At 42.5% G+C, this 18,241-nt stretch overlaps 1 protein-coding gene across 2 annotated transcripts in view; it reads left to right on the top strand.

Annotated features, from left to right (window-relative positions):
- Window positions 1–18,241, top strand: part of lrrc4ca (leucine rich repeat containing 4C, genome duplicate a) — a 188,727-nt gene that overhangs the window by 122,765 nt on the left and 47,721 nt on the right. The window contains exon 1 of one of the 2 annotated variants that reach the window (XM_037767591.1): window positions 4,349–6,135. The exons of the other annotated variant lie outside the window; for it this stretch is intronic. The gene's annotated coding sequence lies outside the window, so the exon portion shown is untranslated. Of the gene's footprint in view, window positions 1–4,348; window positions 6,136–18,241 lie in introns of those variants that run through there. 2 annotated transcript variants of the gene reach the window in all.

The raw sequence follows: 18,241 nt of genomic DNA, 5'->3' as shown, positions 1-18,241 counted from the left end.
TTGAACCGAGGCTCATTGAAATTTTAAATACACCACTCTGGCGCAGTGGGAGAGGGCTCTCTCTGCAAATGTGTACCTTATACGTTGGAAGTATGCTTGAATGGATAAGCAAGATTGCCACTGTGAGGTGGTGTGGAGTTATAAAAGACTGGGAGATACTATATTTCATGGGTCATCAGGTAATGATTTTGAGTATCGATTTACTCTGAACCAGCCTCTGAGCGGCACAAACTAGTAACCGCTCATTCATTACCCATAATTACTCAATCATTAGTTGCTATTTTTGTGCAGTAAAGGGATATATCATAATGTGTAGTTACTAGGGAAGTCAAAGTTAACAGAGTTAAATTTGTTTTAACGCTACTAATTTCTTTAATGCATTAATGCAACTTTTAGGTTGTAGCGGGCCCGGTTTTGCTAGAGTGAAGCATCATATAAAACCAGAAAACCTAAGGAATCCATTGGTACCAATCGTGTCATACTAGCTTGTCGGCAAGGAGGTTAAATAATGCTCCAAACTTGCGCAAAATTTTAGTGAGGAGAACCTGGCATGGCCATTTTCAAAGGGGTCTCTTGACCTCTCTTGAAGACATGCCCACTTTCTATGATAATCACATGCAGTTTGGGGCAAGTCATAGGCAATGCAGCACATTGACACACTGACCATTTTGCCATGTCATGATTTGAACATTTTTTTTAATACTAAATACAGTACCTGTGAGGGTTTCTGGACAATATTTGTCATTGTTAAGTGATTTCCAATAATAAATGTATATGTACATGTACAAAAAAAGCAGCATATTTGCCCACTCCCATGTTGATAGGAGTATTAAATGCTTGACAAATCTCCCTTTAAGTTACATTTTGAACAGATAAAAATGATTAATTTGTGATTAATTGCGATTAAATATTTGTATCAATTGACAGCCCTAGTAGTTACTGAATAGCCCCTCAGTACTTCATGATTATCTGACTATTATTTTGTGCTCCTACATAAAAAAGTAAAGCATCATCATACAAAACGAACAAGTAGATACTGATTTTTTTTCTGAAGAAATATAAATAAATAATAGAAATACTCATAACATAATGTAAAATACTTTTTTTTATTGGAAATGGGCTTAACAGGGCAGAAGAGACAGACATCCAGTTGGAAGTGATATCATGTGTGTGCTGGAGTCTTGTGTCATTTATGCTAATTTGAGTTTACATGTTAAATGACACCACTGGCAGATGATGATGATGCTCCGTGATATGATAAGTAATATACTGATTATATAATGATAATCAACCGATTCATCTTTCAGTGAGTGTGGGCCTTCTCATCTCTTGATACTGCTTTGAGCTGCAGCCAATATCCAATAACTAAGCCAGTCATCCAGTCTCCTTCACCATTATATTATGCGGTTGAAGCGGCTTAGAGAGTGTTATTAGGGTGAAGCATGCTTTGAATTATTTTAATTTACCCCAGATACAGGGGGTGAACGGAGAACCCGAGCCAGAAGTGGCCTAGAATGGAAACTAAGAATTCGTTCTTCAGTCGCGAGCCCTGTGGGCCAAAGGAAGCCTCGGATAAGAAGTACAGTTGGAGATTAGAGTGGATCAAAGTGGAGATTAAACAGGATGGCAAACACATTGATGCACCTAATTATCAAGTCCGTGAAATTTGATGAATTGCTTTTGAATCTCGGAGACGTCGTCGCCGAGGTGTTTGCGCAATTCCTCTCATTGACTCCAAACTAATTCTGCGGTTGTGATTCACGGCGAGTACAGTGGAGACAGGGGAAAAAAGCAAAGAGGGGTATCAAACAGTAGACGGAGAAAGGCAACCCGAGGTGGCACCAAGACTGATGGAAGCAGAGTGGAAACGAGCGACGTGTGTGTGTGTGTGACACACTCTCAGGCCCTCAGACTCGCTTCTCCATCTTACCTCTCACAACACACACCTGACTACATTATTGCATCGCCTCTGAGCCCGGCAGGATATCAGCAGTGATGTCTCATAGCCTCCAAAACAACATCATGAATAATGAATGCCAGATCTCAAAATAAATAACACACATTATTAATGTATTCAGAGCCTCCTTTAAAAGGGGCAGCTGTAGGTGCCACAGAACCCCCTCCTCGCTCAGTCTTTGAAGAACATCAGTCGGAGGTTTTTATCAAAATAACAATGAAATTCTAAAAACAACAACTGCTGAGGTACAAATTTTAAAGTGTGAGCAGAATTTCTTAGCGGCTCAATTCGACATTTGTAGATCAGAGCATGCAGCCGAGATTGTATATCCTTTTTGCATACCCCCCTATGTTTGGATATATGTGTAAACGTCTCCACGTTTTTTAATCTGTCAGCTAAACTGAATCTTGGCAGAGCAAATAGCAACGCCGAGTAGCCTCGACTAAAGTGTGGTACTTGTATGTATATTCCTTTTGATCACTGGATGAGACCTACATGGCGTACCCAACATGATTATTACATTATCTAATTGCATCCCAACACATGTTTTATTCAGCCCCTGACAGCATAATACTCTCAGGGAAAAGGAAGAGATAGCTGTGCCTTAAGCCGTCTCTTGAATGGCACTTTTTCCTCTCTTCTATCAAAATACCAGCATTTTTTTCGCCGTGGTTTCCGTGAAGTAATGATAAAGAATCTTTGCCACTGCTGCAGCGTCTGTAATTCACATTGTTAATGTCAGGCAATATTCCTTTTTACGAGGACGTTGAGAGCATAACCAATAATCTATACCGAAGCATTCCCTTAAGTAAGGTTTTTTACTCGCCCTTGCCACTCCAGGAATAACTGGCCCCGTGAGTCTTGTACGTGTCTTGCCCTTTCAGGGAACAAGGTCACGTTGTTTACAATGGCAGCACAACGCCTCTTTAACGTTCTCCAAGGACGGAGTGATCTTTACTGGGATGTTTCAATACTCACATCAGTAAAAAATCACGTGTCATGTCAGCTGAAAGGATGTCGAATAATGCATTTTACAATTAATTGTGGTGTTTAAGGTGATGGATTCCGGCAACAATATCTCAGCATCCCACAGCTTCGCTTTGAAGTGTTTCCATCAGCCCAGAGTCGACTCTGTGGTCTCGAAAGCTACATCAAGATAAAGGGTATATGGCCTCCAGTGATGGTTCCCACACAGCAAATAAGACCTGAAGTAAGGAGCGTCCACCAGAGATGCACAGACTTAGAAAAAAGGCTTTAAATCACAACCATTAAGGGCCAGGCTGCCACACGGCAGCATGACACACATTAAAGAACGAGAGCACTCAAAAGTGACCCCAGCAGTTACATATGAATGACATGGAAGTGCCGAGGTTATTAAACACAAACACTGCCCCGCTATCTTGAAGAGCAAAGTGGGTTTAATAGGTTTCATTCCCTCGCTCTGCCAGCCAGAGCACGAGGAAAAAAGTGAGGCGAGAAGAATGGAGTGAAAAAAATGGAGTTATTTAATGATGTCTCCTTCTACTGGAAAGCAAGAGGGCGGTGCTCTTTACTACCCTGTGCCAGAGACACAGACAGGCAGGTCGACAGTTATGAAGACGGATGAACGATGCAACGCCTTCAGCACAGTAGGGAAATGAGCTCAGATGTTGACAACGGGATGGACAGATCCCTGCTCTGGCATTCAAATGTTTTCTCACATCTAACCATCACATGATCCGTGAATGCATCCTCTTACCAGATGAGACGTGTTCTCTCACTCTAACCCATCTGCATCCTTTTTTTTTTTTTTTCTACCTCTATTATACATGTCGTTGTATAATACCGACTGAGTTTAGCAGAATATGTGAAATGCATACAGCAGGTTGCCTGCATGCAGATAAACGTTTCACAAGCAATAATCTTCCCGAAGACCTGAAGTCTCCTGTGTCAGCCCGCCATGCTTAAAAAAAAAAATCTGCAACTGTGTGTTTCATAATTCATAACACACAAGCCAGCGTTTTTATAAATGGGGTCTAAAGTGCTGAAGCCGGGGAAAGATTAGAACCCATATTAAACTGTCTTCTGGATTGTCAGACTTGTCACACACACAGTGCTCCTCTCTCGTGTGCTTTTTCCACATTTATTCCATTCTGCTGTGTGTGACTGTTGTGTGGTTATACTGTTATCTTCCCCATAGATAGACGATTATGTATACAGGCCTGTTTCTCTCCCATTGTGCCCTGCAGCGTTTTTGGAAAATACAAACAAGATATAGTATATATATAATCCTATATAAACAAAACGCAGTCTGTCATGGGAGAGCAATCCTATGCGACAATCAAGCCTGAGGCCACTGATCATCACAGGCTGAGAGGGGGGGGGGTCGGTAGGTGGCAGTCGAGTCCTGTTTTGCAAGAGACACATGGGAGGAATCTCTCTCTCTCTCTCTCTCTCTCTCTCTCTCTCTTTCTGTGTCCCCTGTCTGTGCAAACCTCTCTCTCTCTCTCCATCTCTCTCAAGCAGAAACTGGTGCGCGCGTAAAAACAATGATTTGCATTTGTTTGCCCCCTATTAAAACTGACCAATGAACGAGAAGGACAAAGGTCAAGAATCAACTAATTAATGCCAGTCTTCCAGGTGAGATTTGGGCGCATTGGAGGAGCAACTGGAAGTTCAAAACGACAGAGCGACTGGAAGAGATGAGAGGAAGGAAACAATATTTCCTGCTCCAGTCCTGCGGCTGACAGTCTCACTTGGAGAGCTTTGTCAGTGGGAGGTAACTTACACGATGCCAAACTCGTGCGTTTTTATCATTTCAGTGCTTTGCGACGCGTGTTTTCTTTGGTAAAGCGCATTGAGGTACTGTATAAAAAAGGCGCACCGGTGGATGCAGCTCTTGCGCGCGTATTGGAACAGGGGGGTAATTTTGTGATCCCAGCTTAAAACACACTGCAGTGTGGAAAGAAAAGAGAAGAAGAAGAAGACGGGGGCTTGGACCAGAGTGTGTGTGGATAATAACCTTCTCCTTCCTTACTTACCCCCTCCGTGTGTCTGTGTGTGTGTGTGTGTGTGTGTGTGTCACATCAATGGAAAGGCGAGGCTTGTATTTGCCGAAATGCACGCATAGATAGATGGAACGAGGAGCGCATGCAGGAGTGATGACTGGTGAACTATAACTCTCCATCCATCCAGACGGGCTGTGGGAAAACATGTAAGAATTGAGCCTTTTTTGGTGTACAACAACGATTTCTGATGGGGTTTTAAAGAAAGGCTTCTTCTTGAGGATACCTGCTGGATCTCTTCTTTTTTTTCTCTCGATGTTGCCAGATGCCAAATTAACGCATTTTTCTTCCTCTCGGATAATGGAGAAGGCGAAGAGAAGAGAGAGATATTGTGTAATCTCGACAACTTTATCCATCCTCTGATTGCGCACAGGATACCTTATTCGCTCTCTTTAAACTGCGGCAGGAGAGGAGGGGAAATAGAAATAAAGCATCTTGGAATCCGCACTGGGTTGTGAGGTGAAATCTAATCAGATTCAGCTGAGGGTTGATGACTAAGAAGAAGAAGAAGTAAAAAAAAAAAGGGGACTTGAAGAAGAAAAAGTTCCGTTTTGAAAACGACAGCGAGTTAAAATAACCCCACCTCTATGGATGGATGGATGGATGGATGATGGTCTGTCATCCAGTCTAATGACGCGCTTTTGCAGGATGGATTTACCTGGAAATTGACCACACGAGGTTCTTCGTGCTCTATATGTGTGGTTGAGAGGTTACTTTTTTAACATTTTAGAAAATACAAAACAGTGTTACTTCACATTCATCCCCCCCCCAACTAACTCATCATTTGGAGAGAAAAGACCTGCATGGGACCACAACAATCGGGAGTTTCAACAATGGCACTTGTGGGTGCCTCTGTGTTCTGTGCGTCCTGAGGAGGAGGAGGAGGAAGAAAAAAAAAGAGAGGAAATATCGGATGCATTATTTGAGTTTAATAAGAGCATGTTCATCCGGACTGATGATGTGTGGATTACATACCACGTCGTTTTGAGAGTGGGAACACAATGCGTCTGACGCGAAAACATCACCACGGATTCTGCCAAATCGCCTGAGAATTTGCGGATGTTTTTTCGATGCAGTTTTTGGGGAGGGAGTGGGAGAGGGAGACCCTGCACACCTCGGCGTCTTCGTGAACAAGTAAGTTAGTGTTTGTGGTGTCAAATAAAAAAAAAAAATTGCCTCACTCATCCCCTATAACATAACTATACCTCCTTCTTCCTCTTGGATGTCCAGAATGTGCTCTTCTTCTTTTTCTTTTGATGACTGCAGTGATATGAACTAAATCAGAGCACACAGCTTTCATTCCCAAGGCTTTTACCCCTTTGCTGATACTGCATGCGGCCCTCTCTAACTAAACAGATCTCTCTAATCATGCGCTGATTTTTTTGGAAGATAAGGGGGAAAAAAAGATGCGCGCTCTCGCGTGGGGTCTGCTTGCGTTGCTCTGCGCGCCCTTGGAGCTGAGTGCGCGCAGAGCATCACGTTTATAGATGTCATGAAGAGGAGTAAAAAAAGAAAGAGTTTCTATAAAACACAGCAAACCAAGTATTTGTAAAAAGAAGTGCCACATTGTAACTGAATGCGCACAAGACATTTCATCCATCCATCCATCCATCCATCCAATCTATACCTGCATGAGGTCAACCTACATTCAGTATCTGGAAATCTGCCATATTTAGCACCAGTATTTATATGCCACAGTGACCTTTGAGGAATAATTCATGGTATATATGAAATATGTAGTATTGGAATTTAAAATTCAAGGGCTAAATCTCCTGCTGATGCCTTAAATTGTCAAACTGGTCCCATCACCCCCTCCTTCTTTTTTCTCATGGCTTCTTACACAGAAAGACTCTTGTTCACTGTGGAAGCCTGGGAGAGGGAGCTGTCCTTCTTGCTGTGGTGCTGAAATTAAAAATCTGTCGTCTTCCTCTCTGCCTCTGCTCAGCTGGAGGAGACATGGCTGTTGTTGTAGTTCACAGCTCTAAAACCTGAGCCACCAGTCTGCTGAATATAATCCTTTTCCCAGTATGCAAGGAAGCAACAGATGACACACTTAAAGGGGTTTGTGCCTGTGATGTACAAGTAGTTAAAAAGCAAGTTGCAGTTCTATCTATACATCTATCTATCTATCTTTCTTTCTATCTATCTATCTTTCTATCTATCTATCTATCTATCTATCTATCTATCTCTCTATCTCTCGGTCTATCTATCATCTATCTATCTACCTATCTATCTATCTATCTATCTATCTATCTATCTATCTATCTATCTCTCTATCTCTCGGTCTATCTATCATCTATATATCTACCTATCTATCTATTTATCTATCTATCTATCTATCTCTCTATCTCTCTGTCTATCTATCTATCTATCTATCTATCTATCTATCTACTTATCTACCTACCTATCTATCTATCTATCTATCTATCTATCTATCTATCTATCTATCTATCTGTCTGTGGAGTATTTAAGGATGAGCTGAACAAAGGTTAGTGCAAACACGCTGAATCTTTCATATCAGTGCTTTTGAACTCTGTGAGCAGGTGAGCTTTAAAAATAGACGTCTGTCACGTCGGTGATAAACCAGTGTTGGTGGTAAAAGCATAAATAGAGGTGGCTGTCACTCCTCGAGACAAAGAACGAATTGCATCTCTCACCTGTGAAAGTGAGAAACATGGCGGACATTATTCACCGGCTGAAAGAAAAAAAAGCCCTCCACATGATGGAGTGACATCACCTTGGGGAGACAAATTAGACTGCTGATTTTATGTTTTTGCTCTGTCAGAGGCTCCGGCATGATAAATTCCCTCCCTACATATTCCCAAGATTGCAGTTGTTTGTTGGCAACAGGCACACAGAGTGATTCATAGTAATAAGTAGAAAGACTATTCCTCCTCCTCCCCCCATTTATAACACTCCTCAAAACCTTCTCATCCCAGTGGAGATCTCCTTGGAGGTGGATGTGGGCTATAGGTTTGGGATGTCACAGGCTATGTAAAGATCCGGCAAATTGCTTTATAATGGGACTGATTCAATGGGAAACTGTATCTCGATCGGTATTTGTTTATTTCACCATGCTGGAGTGACAGCAGCTATATCCCCAGTGTGTCCCTATTAGTCCTGCTTAACAGTGGGAAATAGCCTCAGAGCAGGTGCAGCCGAGGGACCGAGAGGGACTTCCTGCTGCTCACACAAAGCCAGTCCTCGGCTGATAACGTTGCTACCTTAGATACCTCCAATTTCTCCAGCCATTGTTGTCCAACTTATCTATTGAAAATCATTCCAAGCGGCCGTGTCAGAAAATTAATGAACTTGTCAGCTGGAAAAGGGCACCACTGCAATGAGGTGCCAGGGTCTCGCAAAAGCGACAGGCTGTATACCCGTGTTCCCTTCCCACACTCCCCTTCCCTTTGTCATTTTTTCCCCTCCTCAGCCTGTGACTCAGTTCAGATCAGGGCCGGCACTTTGTGCCATGAAATAAAATGTTCATTTCTCAAATCGGATTAATCTCCGCAAAGCCCGGCTTAGGACACCATTAGCATTCATTTCTTTCACTGCCGGGGACGTGTATCAATAATGGAGCTACCCCTCCATTTTTCATCTTCTCTGGGTATAAAATCTCTCAGGGGGGTTTCATTCAACGGGAAAGGGAACGGTTACAGTGATCCGTTATCTACTCCCTCGCCTTTTGTATTGGAGGCCAGCAGTGCGATGCAGGGGGTCTGAAGTGGTAGGCCAGATAGGAGCTGGAAGCCCTGATGCTAGAGGTGAAAGAAGCCTTTGTAGGAAAATGAAGCTGACAGCATCCACACAATGGATTACAGATATTGAGTTCAAACAACATACTTTAAAGAGGAACTACGTCCATTTTTCAGAATGTGTACATCTCATTCCTACGGTCTAAGACAGTCCAAACATATTAGTAAACATGAACAACTCCCTCCAAAATCCCCAAACTAGAGTGATAAAACTCAAACTTGTGATGTCATATATGGTATAAAGTCTTGAGCTGCTCCACAGACAATGAATGGGGAGATATGTTATAGATGACACTGAGAGCACCCAGGGGAATGTTCTGAGTATATGGGTGCATTTTCTGTTTTACAACTGAGAACACTACAGTAGAATAAAGCTCATTTAGGTATAAAAAGGAAAACAAACATCCCGTGGGTCCACAAAATCAGTATCCCAGTCATTGTCTGTGGAGCAGCTCCACACTTTATGCTTAAACTTAAAAAAAAACGTTATTAGATTCGTCATTTACAGGTACATACATGAAATTTGACCTCTGCATTTAACCTATCGTATGGAGCAGTGAGCTGCTGTAAAGCGCCCGGAGAGCAACTTGGGGTTAAGTGTCTTGCTCAAAGGACACTTCGATGTGTAGACAGTAGTTACCGGGGATCAAACCGCCAACCTTGCGGTTGAAGGACAACCACTACCCACCAAATTATAAATACTGTATATAAATACTTACAAATACTACACAACTACTTGATGACATCACCAGTTTGAGACTTACTTCTCTGGTTTCTGGTTTTGAGAGAGTAGCTCATGTTCACACATATGGATTGCACTTTACTAGACCATGGATATGACATATTGGAATTCATAATTTGGGCGGTGTTCAGCTTCAGTTTAAGTATTGCGAGTTTGTTCATGAACCCACATTAAAATATTCAGTTTGCTGCATTTAACTTCCTATAATGTAGCCCCGCGGAGCATATTTCTATTGTAATTAGCAAAAGGTTAATGTACACATGAATGTGTCCTTATCACCAGGGATAATTCAAATCCCTTGAACATTTGCAGTGACACCAGGTTCAAGCGCCGGGGCAAATGTTTCAACTCTAGCTCGCTGATAAAGTTCATATAGATTTTGCAAATCAGACAAAACAAATATTATACATCTTGCACCCCAGTTTATGGCAGTCCACATAATTACCACACGTTAGTCCTTGTCAGCTCTCAGTGGAGAAAACTTGCATGGATTTTGAGGTCAGGGCAGAAGTGATGCGAGTTGAAGCTTTTGCAAAGTGCATCGCCGCTGATGATTGCTGCTTTTATACGCAAGGTCAGTCTCGTGGTGATTAATCATGCATATTTTCAGAGGTAGGGAAGGCAGGAAGAGAGTCACCTTAAAGGGAATTGACGTTTGGAAGATGCTGTCATGAGCTGGCAGTGAGTAAGCACTGACACGTTGTTGTGTTGCAAGCCTGCATCACAGGCAGCTATTGTGAATTTGATTAAAAAAAACAACTAAAAAAAGAGTTTCTTTTAAAGTGCACTGCTGGTGGATGACGCACTGCTTTGAAGAGATCGTGTGGTCAGACAGGTTGGCTGTAAGAAATGTAGCAATTTGTCACTGCAATATCACTGTCACAACAGCATCATCACCATACAGTGATGAAGAGGGTGGTGTTTCCATCCCGCTCCACCACTGTGGATGATTGTCTGAACCCGGCGCTGTATGTTGTTCACGCTCGTATAATATAATGTACTCTATCCACCAGACACAAGCGTGCCTCCCGAGCGCTGCACGCGTACACAGACAGACATGAACGGTATGTGCTGTAGTCCCGCTCATTAGTCATCCTCTCCAGCATGTCTGGCTGAATGTTCTGTCCGGGGAAAGAACAGCTGAGCAGGAGGACGGCCGCAGCACATTCCGCCAGTCGATGGATTAATCAATTGGCGTTCCAGCTCAGCCCATCCATCTCGGGGAATAATCTGGGAGACATCATAAAAGTGCCATTCTGTCATTCTAGAGGCCGGGGAGCATTTCTCTTTTTCTTTCTCTCTCTCTCTCTCTCTCTCTCTCTCTCTCTCTCTCTCTCTCTATCTCTCTCTCTCTCTCTCCACTGCTGCTCTTACAGTGGGAACAGGAGTGGATTAAATGGAATATAGTGTCTTCAGCGCGGCAACATCGTGAGGTGTTTGCTTGCTATTTTGAAACGTGGAATGTTTCTTCGCTGCTGTGACTCAGGGCTAAAAAAAAGAATTCTCCATCACTATCTCCCCGTTTCCTTCGCTTCCTGCGTAAAATTCAGCTAAGAGCACTGACCTGAATTCGGGGTGCATCATTACTCACCACTTGCCTTACATCACCCACCTTGCCAGGCGTGATGATGGTGTCTTTTCGACTTAGTAATCCCCACCTTTCCTCTCTGCTGCCAGTCTCTCTCTCTTCTTGACCCCACTATACTGGAATGTCACATGGTGCTAAAATGAGAGCGACAGCACCCGAGGTAGGGCCGATGTGACGGCTCCGTTAATAACAGCTTGCATGAGTGCAGCGCAAATACTCTCTCACACACACACACATTAAGTGGAATATGTACATACTGTACGCAGCACAGAGGAGTCATTCTTCCTGCCTTCGGGGCACCTGGGCAGCGTCTGTTTTAAGTGATACTGGCCCCAGCCACCGCATTTATTCCTGCTGCTAAATTAAAAGGTTAAATGGGCTGGGGAAAAGGGTGGCGGGCTATCTCTCACTGCCTTCCTTTATTTTTTTTTCCAGATTGTGCCTTCTGGAGGTAAGATATTTAAGTCCTCCTAAGAAAACAAAAAAAAGCAAAGGACAATAAAAAAGAAAATTGAAGGCAGGGTAGGAAAGGAGACCTTCCTCTCAGGCGCCGCCTTCTCAATCTTTTGTTGTTGACAGTGGAATTTAAAGTGAGTGTGCCTCGGCGCTCTAAACACTCAAAGTTAAAAACATTTGAACTGGAGAGATGCCCTTCAAACAGGTTTTTAGTGGTCGCATAGCAACAGAGCCATGACTAGCGCATCCCCAGGCAGCTTATGAGCTGCTAGCTAAAGTAGAGGTTTTCAATGGACACACCAGCCTCCAGTAATAAAACCAGTAAGAATCTGGATTTAAACTAATTTTAATTAGGCTATTTTAAAAGGCACAGCTGCAAATGGTGATTCTTCTAGGTTCTTCACATGCAACCTGTGTTCTGTCCACCAAATTAGTCACTTTGTCAGTCTGAGAGGGCTTATTGAAGACAAGGACAAGTTGTGTTATAGTAGACACAAACATGCGCGCACAAGAGGAAGTGCTACTTGCTTTTTATCTTGTTGTTTTTGAGATGAAAAGAAAATGCCCCGTAGCTGTAATGGATACTTGACCTGTTAGAGCTGATGGGCTTCTCCCAGCGGAGAGGAAGCATTTGTTTCATACAGTGTTTTTGTCCATAACAAATTGCTATCGCGTTATCTGCAGGGGGAGTTGCAAGGATTTTGTACCTGGCTCTCCAACAAAGCAGAAATAGCATTTTCACTTAATTTTACAGTACAGTTTCCTTAGGTGAAACCATCAAAATGCAGGACACCTGGAAGTAGGTTGTACTGAAGGGCAAAAAAAAAAAATCAGCCGCAACCTTGCAGCTGCTGCAACGCATGTGAATCGAATTGAGCAAAAAAATGAAATGAAAAATTCAGCTGCCCTTTGAGAACACTTCATAAAAGCTGTAATATTAAAAGCCAATGCGTTTCAGTAAAGCCTTCATCGAGGTTTGACCCTGAACTAGGCTGCACTAACACCATGAAGAGTAGATGTCATCATGCTGTGACTACTGAGCAGGCGGCTGCTCATTTATAGGTTAAAGCAGCAGGAGGCGAGATTGGAGCAAATTAAAAAAAAGTTATTTTTATGAAACCGTCATTACTGTATGTCCTGACAGTAGTTCATGAGACTGGTAATCTGAAAAAAACTGTGTGCCTCTGTGTCCTCTGGTGCTCCTAATGGCATCTGCAAGATTTCACAGACTGGAGGAAAACAACCAATCAGAGCCGAGCTGGAGCCTGCCGTCTCTGAGCGGCTGTCAATCACTCGCAAACTTTGATCAAACGGTCAAACTAGGCAGCGCTGATCAAATATGAATCAATATTCTGTTACTGTAATGACTATTTCTCGCCTCAAATGTTTTCAGAAATGACTTGTAGTGTACTGTTTAGCTGTAAAATGAGAAAGTGTGTGACCCGGCAGCCCTGTTGAGATCAGTTGAGGAAATAACAAGCACCACCCACCAGCTTGAGCAAACTTTCGCATTTTACAGCTAAACAGTACACTACAAGACGTTTCTAAAAACATTTGAGGCAAGAAATAGGCATTACAGTAAAATAATATTAATTCATATTTGATCAGCGCTGCCTAGTTTGACCATTTGATTGGAGTTTGTGAGTGATACACAGCTGCCTCTGTTGAATGAACAGCCAATAGGAATGTTCAATAGGAACGCTCTCTCTCTGAAATGACCTGTGATTGGTCAAAGTCTCCCGTCGCGTACTAGAGTTTTTAAGAGCTGAAAACAGAGCCATCAGGAGGTGCGGAAGTCTAGTTTTATCTAAGAACACTTGAATTACAATATGTTGAAAGGTTATTATGGATTTTTTGCCGAATTACGCCAAAATCATTCTGCCTACTGCCACTTTAAGAGAAGAAAGAAAAAGGACATTCCCCATATGTGTGTTTTGTTTTAAAATGAAATCTAAGAAGTTCTGCTTTGATGATGAAACAAGGAGAGAGAATTGTTCATAGATGGGTAAACAATTTAATTAAATCACCTTCATATCAAGTATAACATGAAATTTTAAATGGCTGGCCTCTATGATTGTGTATGCGAATTCAGTTTTGATTATCACAGTATGCACGTTGCAATAATTTGCTCTAGTGTAGTGCACATAAAACGTCCCGTAAAGTGTTGTCAGGTCAGGAACACAGAGAACTCATAATGAACCCTATTCTGCCACAGTATTATGTGTGTGTGAAAGCGCATGCGTGCGCCCTCCTAAACCGGTGCCTTCTGCACACCCAGGGGTGCAGAATGAATGTCTGGGATCTGGACATCTGGGTCGAGGCTCGCCGTCTGTCTCCCAGATCTGCCTTTTAACTCATAAACCCAATCAGGCTGGCAATCAGATGGCGGCTCAGCTCGGCATCGCGGCAGGAATCTGGTCATCAGTCAAAGCCCCACAATACAACACAGCGTGGTCACACCCCAGCTAGCAGTCACACATTCACTGTTGACTGTTGAGCTATACAGACATCGTATCTTTGATCATTCCGAGGGGACGGGGGGGGGGAGCCACCCTTTTGTCCACGACCACAGATTCTCACACCTCTAAAAAACACACGCAGTGCGCTAAATCACAAGGATACACACCTACTGTGAAATATTTGACTCACACAGAAACAGAAACACAACAGCATGCTCCAATTTCACTCTGTGCTCACAATTATTTATCTGTTTTCACTCATGAGCGCATGAGCATGCATGTGTGTACATGTGTGCGTGTTTATCTGAGTGTGTATCTGTGTGAGTGTCGGTGTTTTTGTGTATTTTTTTCTCGCTTTACCCCATTCACCCTGTTAGTCTCTGACCTTAATGTGTCACTCATCTTGGCACCTGCATGTAGGCAAGCCCGGCCCTACTATGATAGTTTTGATCTGACAAGGATAGACTTACACTTGATTTAATCCAAGTTGTCTCCATGGAGTCTGCTGAGGTACCAGTCTGTTTCACCGCTCAGGTCAAGGCCTTGTGACAGGGGCTGTCAGTCCGCTCCTCCGCTGCATGTGTGAGAGAGGGAAAAGAAATGCTTTTGCGGTCTGAAGAGCTATAGCTGCAGAGAGGCCGAGAGGATGAATTAAGGGAGCTCATGCATGCCTGGTTAATGGGCAATCTCCCTCATACACAACAAGAATTAATCCTGAGCAGATGCCACCTCATATAATGAAACTCTTGCACTTGTTTCCAAACAGGCAGCTTGTCAGGAATCAAGATGAAAAAAACTCTCACACACACACACACACACACACACAAAAAAGCTTTATTTTCAGATAAACGGCAATTTAAAGTTTCAATGTCGTGGCTTCTCGGTCTTTAAAATGCACTCAGCTCATAATAAAGCTGCAATAAAAGCCATTATGAATAAAATATAAAACAAACAAACATAATTAAGTAAAATTGACACGTTTTCACACAACAGCAACTGCTGGAGGTTCTCAATCAATGACAAATGTTAATCTGTATGTCAGCGGGTAATATTTCTCATGAATGAAAACAACAAATGAAATTGATGGATATGAGTAGTCTAGAGAGGCAGTGGAGGGGTACCCAATCATACTTGATGGGAAGAGGGAATAGTGTATGTGAGTGTGTGTGTGTGTGTGTGCGCCTGCAGCCCCATGGCTAGCCTCCTGCAGCCCGTGCCAGACTCCTCAGCATTTGGCTGCAGCCCGTCTGTCACCGAGGAGACAAAATAGTCACACAACATTCAAGGCCTTGTCATATTTCATTTGCTTTTAGTGAATAAATTAACATAGTTTAAGCGTTGGCAGATATGATTCAATGGAAACGTACGTAGGTGCGTTGTGTCAAATGTACGTACAAAACTGATCTAAGTATGTAGGGTAATGTTACAGTACATTAAGAATTGAAATGAATTTGTTTTGCATATGAAAGGATTATCTAGTGCTGACTATGCAATACTAGCTGACTGAATTAAAAATAAATGCGTCGTCCTTGACATAATTACAATCTTTTTTGAGGTTGGATTTAAAAGGGAACATGTTTGTTGTAAATTCAAAAATATCTGTCTTACCCAGTCATTTTGTCTTTTATTGAGTTCCAAAAGCCTGGTTTTCTAAGAATCTGCCAGTGAGGTAAGATTAGGTCAATAGTTTCCAATATAAATCAACATTTTACAAGGATTTTCTAGACGAGGCAGATTGCTACACTAGCATCAATAAATATCACACTTGCTTCTATAAAAGTCTTGAAACAAGCTGACAGTGCCTTCTTTTAAAAGCAAGTAGCTTGTGTGTTGAATGTTTTAAGAATTCATGTTGGACACACAAGTGGAACACAAGCCAAGCACTCGTCCACATGGCAGAGACCAGGGTTTAATTCCCTCCAGCTTGGCTGTGAATTGTTTTTGCCAATGTTTGTGTGTGGGAAGCCAGTGAGGGATTATGTCGCTGTCCTTGATTAGGGTGACTGCACAAAGAAGGGTCGGATCTTGCGGGGTTAAGGCATTTGCACATCAAGTCCGTATTTTTCGTCCGAAATTGTGGCATGTTTAAAAATATATACGACCTCACGTTGTGTCAATCACGTCCGCCATTAAAGTTTTCGGAATAGGTCTGTGTTTTTTTTTTGCATCTGTCAAAAGACAAAAGAGGGGGTTGTTTGACCACTCAGAGCCACCATCACCCAATGGCATTATACAAATTCACTTTGTCTCCCAGCACAAAGCATTTTACAATAAATAAATAAAAGAAGAGATGCAGAATTTATTGACAGATTGCGGCAGGTGGTTGCAGAACACCTTGGAATAATAAAACACATCGGACTCAGAGTGCAAGGTTTCTGTGCGTAACATTTTTATCGGAGGACTTGATGTGTAACATGTGTGATGAAGATGGAGGAATTCATATTTTACTATAAACTTTTCAGATTCTCCTTTGCACTTTTAAGCTAATAACTCCTAAACTGATCTGAATTAAAAGGTAAAATGATAAAAATTTCAGGTGGTTTGAATCGCGGAAGTCTTATCGCTTATTTCAAGCTAAAACGTTTAGAGTCTGGAGTCTGTCTAGTGTTCTGTGGTGGCTGGATTTTTATATATTTGTAGATTTTCCAGAAAATACGTGCAGTCATTTTGGTGTGCCCCATTGGGTAATCTCTATAAATAAATTCTGTATTCACATGTAGAATCTGTAGGCAATGAAAAAAACAACGTTTAGGCATCGGAAGCGTTCTGGTTTCCGTTTGTAGTCCGAATAGTATTGACCAATCACCAATCAGCAAAATAGGCAGAACTTATCGGCCAAAATGCAATCTCCGAACCCACCAATCGTCTGATGATGATTTAGCTTTTTATTGGTTTTATTATTAGCTTGTAAACTGGTTACTTGTGAAACAATCCGGTCATACACATCATCTCTCAACTCCAACTTCAGTCTTGCATCTGAAGTTGTCAATCGGACTGTAAACAATGAGCAGCGCACGGAAAAGGAAGTCTTGAGAAATAGAAATATAGCCCCTTGCCCCCAGAGGCTTGTCCGTCGTCAGACCGATAGCCGATGGGTTCTGAAGTTGCCCATTGCGTGATTGTTTACTTGGTGGCTTGCTGGCTGTGGGAGCATTGCACAAACGAGGCAGATTTCAGAACATTACATAACGTGTAGTTTGTTTATAGTCGAGGATGTCATTCAGTGTGGAAGTCAGTTGATCAGGTGTACTGTTTCTAAATGTTGTTGAGTGAATATTCTTAAGCAGCCGTGACCTCTTTATCTAGTCAAGCTATCTGTAGAAGAGTCCTTGGTATTTCTTGTAGCTTATGTGATTGCGTGGTTTGATCCTTCGCTGCTCTGGAGTCGGTCGCAGTGATATAGTGATTATGTATAGTAACAGGGGAACATTCCAGGCTCTATGTTGACTGCTAATTGGGCTCCAGTGTAACGACTGTGTCATATTAATGACCCAGATCCAGCTCATTGTAATATTCATGAGTTGTGAGGATTGCCTTTTCTCTGTGGGCCTGCATGATGCAGAGGTTTAAGTGTGTGTGTGTGTGTGAGAACAATAGTTAGTATGTTGATGTGGCTTTGCGCACGAGTGCAGGGAACAAAGGTTGATCACTGTGTACCGCTCTTCTTCAATTTATCCTTTTGTGTTCCTGAAAAGCAGTTGCAGCGCTTGCAGTCTCGTCTTTGTGATGTGGGTTTCCCCCCTTTTCCCAGTGCCATTGATATGAAAAGGTGTGTGTTGATTTAAATCTGCATCTGATCTGCAGACAAGTGTTGTAGGGTAAACGGCTCTCGTTGAAAAAAGAGACGGGGAAAAACAGACTCGAAACCAGGTGGTCTATGTTAAATCATCTGTTTCAAAAGAAAATCCAGAATGAGCTGTTTTTCGCCGAGGATGACAAAGCCCTCTGGGAGAAGTGTGTGTGGTTTTAGGCCAGCGTGGACAGGTTAAAAGGGTCTTCTGTGCCTGATGAAACAGGTGGGACCCCGACAGTCACTGGCACGCAATCCTTCCTCTTTCTCCCCCCCACCACCAGTGTGCTCTTCATTTGCATAACACTAATCGGAGCATAAAAGAGACTCAGATTCTTTCTGTATTCATTAGCTTCATCGCTAGGTGTTTCTTTATTCTATAAAGGCCCCTATCATGTCCTGGCCATCATATTGCATATTTCTCTGCTCTAAGGCACAATTCTGCTG

This window comes from Sebastes umbrosus, chromosome 4 (genome assembly GCF_015220745.1).
Source record: "Sebastes umbrosus isolate fSebUmb1 chromosome 4, fSebUmb1.pri, whole genome shotgun sequence".
Taxonomy (NCBI): Eukaryota; Metazoa; Chordata; class Actinopteri; order Perciformes; family Sebastidae; genus Sebastes; species Sebastes umbrosus.
This window is presented reverse-complemented; position numbering and strand designations above follow the sequence as displayed.